The sequence below is a fragment of the Notothenia coriiceps genome, unplaced genomic scaffold (genome assembly GCF_000735185.1).
Source record: "Notothenia coriiceps isolate Sejong01 unplaced genomic scaffold, NC01 NC01_scaffold00017070, whole genome shotgun sequence".
Classification (NCBI taxonomy): Eukaryota; Metazoa; Chordata; class Actinopteri; order Perciformes; family Nototheniidae; genus Notothenia; species Notothenia coriiceps.
This window is the reverse complement of record NW_011349771.1, coordinates 545,949-548,902: the sequence shown is the minus strand read 5'-3', so window position 1 is coordinate 548,902 and position 2,954 is coordinate 545,949.

The window sequence follows — 2,954 nt, the reverse complement described above, 5'->3', positions numbered from 1 at the left end:
CCGCCGCCTCCTCCCCCTCAACTCACCCAACCTATTCCTTGTCACCGCACCAAACAACTGACAGTGACTAAATAACAGGGGTACGCGTTTCCACCCTCTGTTTTCTAAAGCTATTTTCAAAGGCACGCTACATGACTTTGAGTTATGAATGGCAGTGGCTGGTAAAGTGAATGCAGCACGAACTGGGGTTCCTTGTTCAAACACACACACATTATTCACAAACCAGGCAAACACACACACACATTAACACAAGAATGATGCCTCAGGACAAACCACTTACCCCTACATACACTTGACTAATGATTATAAGCACAACGCCTGAAAAACACTGTCTCGTGAAAATGACTGTCATATATAAGCAATAGCAAATATTTTTATAGTAGTAATTCTGTTTTTTTTTTCTCATGATATTTATAGCGACGACATGCTTATACACCAATTTATTTTGCTAAAACTCACACTGATCATCAATGCTTCCTCAATTCAAATTAACTCCCCAGCCCAGTGTCATATAAAGTGTGGTTTCCTGAGATTATTATTATAATTAGAAACATTATGATTACTCTTACTATTGCACACACCATTATTTACTTTTAGATGCTCCTGGCAACATGCAGGATTCAGGGTTGTAAGGTCATATTTAGGCAAATCAAGGTACGTGGTGTAAAAGGCAAAGCTTGTGGGTTTTTTACGATTTTGGAAAAGCCTGTGCTGCTGACCTATAGCAGAACATACTGTATATAAATAATGCAGAATTTAAGGCCACGTTTCTGGTGTAAAACCCCAACATTTTCACTACCACTAACCAAAATTGAACCTCCTGGATTGGTAAAAGGATTATCTGTAAACAGTCAAATCTAGGCAGCAATTACGTCCATCCATACAGAAATAATCCGCCCATACATACAGTAACACTCTTGCCTTCACATTCAAAATGTAATTCACATCCAGAATCATTTTTCACATACAGTCCAGACAATTCACTGAACAGTCTCTGGCCTTTCTCACACCATCAGAGATGCATGAGTGAAGAGTGGTCATAAATATCCAAGATAGCCCATTCACATTCTCAGTCAATACACTCTCCAGTCATTCAGGCCAATGGTAATCAAACTAAGAAGTTAGAGCTATGACAACAGCGCCCCCCTGACCTCAGCTCTCTCAGCCAGAGGCAGAACATTCACACTTGCATGCACCTCCGTGTGTACAGCCTTGAAATCTTGGCTGTCTCTTCCTGAAAAAAGAAGAAGAAAATGTGTAAGACAGGCTCTTTTGTGTTTTACATCAGACTACAACAAAAAAGAGGGATTTCCAGTGGGAGTCTTTAATCCTGTTAGTTCTGATTCCACCACTGTAACCTTTATTTATTCAGGTGGGTCCTTTGGAGGTCAAGCATTTCCATTCAAGCTGAGGTCTGTCTTGAGACGTGTCACCAGCAGCATGTAAAGATACAGAATCCATTAAAAATGTTTTCCTTATTACCCGTAAGCTGTTGCAATACGGTTTTCCCTGTGAAAATGTTAAAATATGTTAAATAATGCAACATCTGAAATGTCATATCTGAATTATAATGTTTCACAAGTTCAAGAAGCATGTTGCCTCTGTTTAACTATATTTTTACATGATTGTATCACGTAATCATAAGTGATTTCATTTTTGAACACCATGTTATAATGTGAAAGTACTGCAGTATTTTTCTGAATATGGTGCTGACATAACGGTCAATACGTGAAGAGACTTTTAATCACATAAGTAGGGTTCAGTGTGAAAATTAAATACATTTCAGTTTTGTAATGAATGTTTCCCACTGTTAGCATCTTAGTTTAGCGTACTAGCATGATAAACAGAGTAAATTGTTGTAAAGCATAATTAAACTACTGCTGAGGCTAACGGCGGGGTGCAAACTACAGGGGAGCCTGCTACATTTTGGGGGGTCTCTAAAATATTAATAAAAAGCATTTTTTGCCATGTATTTCTGTTTTTCTGTATCTTTCTTATCGTGGATTAAACCTGAAGAACTGAACTGATGTATGAGTCATGCAAGAGAGGATAATTACTTATTCACTTCAAAGAGTCCAGCATGTATGCTAGTGCTCTCATCATCATCATCAAAGCTTGAGATTACAGTTTTAAAAACTAAAAGAGGTTCAGAGATAAGAAAATGGTTTTATGTCTAGTTCATAACACACAACTTTAGCCCTATGTTCCACTGGCAGATCAGATTCAAATCGGCGTAGGCTCGACACTCTCTAATTGGCTGTCAGCTAAGTGTGAACTTTTCAAAGAAATGCATCACTGTTGCACCCCCACCAACCCAAGCAAAAACAGTGAGCACCCTCAAAATCCATGGAGCGTTGTAGACGGCAATGTCATTAATTTGACAAGTATTCGAACATCACCAAAGTATAGGAGAGATACATTTCTGACCTGATGGATAATGAATACAGATGTCACGACAATTCTTCCAATATTTGTCCAATTAGCGCCTAAAGAATTCTAGCAACACAGGACAGAACAAACAGGTGAGCAGGTCATGAACAGGTAACAAAGAATAACAGCAACAGATTGGGTACAGGTTGATGAGAGAGTGTGAGCGGTTGGAACAGGTGAGCAGGTAGAAAAGAGAGTTAGGGTAGAGTTCAACATGTCTGAGAGCATCTGGTGGACAGGTAGAGGAAAACAATGCAGTGGCAATGTGGCTTAAAGGAAAGTCAGTGAGGCAGAATGAGGCAGGCATTCGAGATAATGAGACAGCTGAGATATTTGAGTTAAAAACAAAAATAACCCCTCAAGGAGAAGTCAGAGCATAACCAAAGTCCCCAGGCTTTGTGAATGTCTGTACAGAATTTCATATAAATCTATTCAACAATTTAATGTAAAACCCAAGAATATTTAGAGATAGATATTCTTCAATTTGGACTTAAGTGGTGGATCGATAGATAAACAGCTCGGGA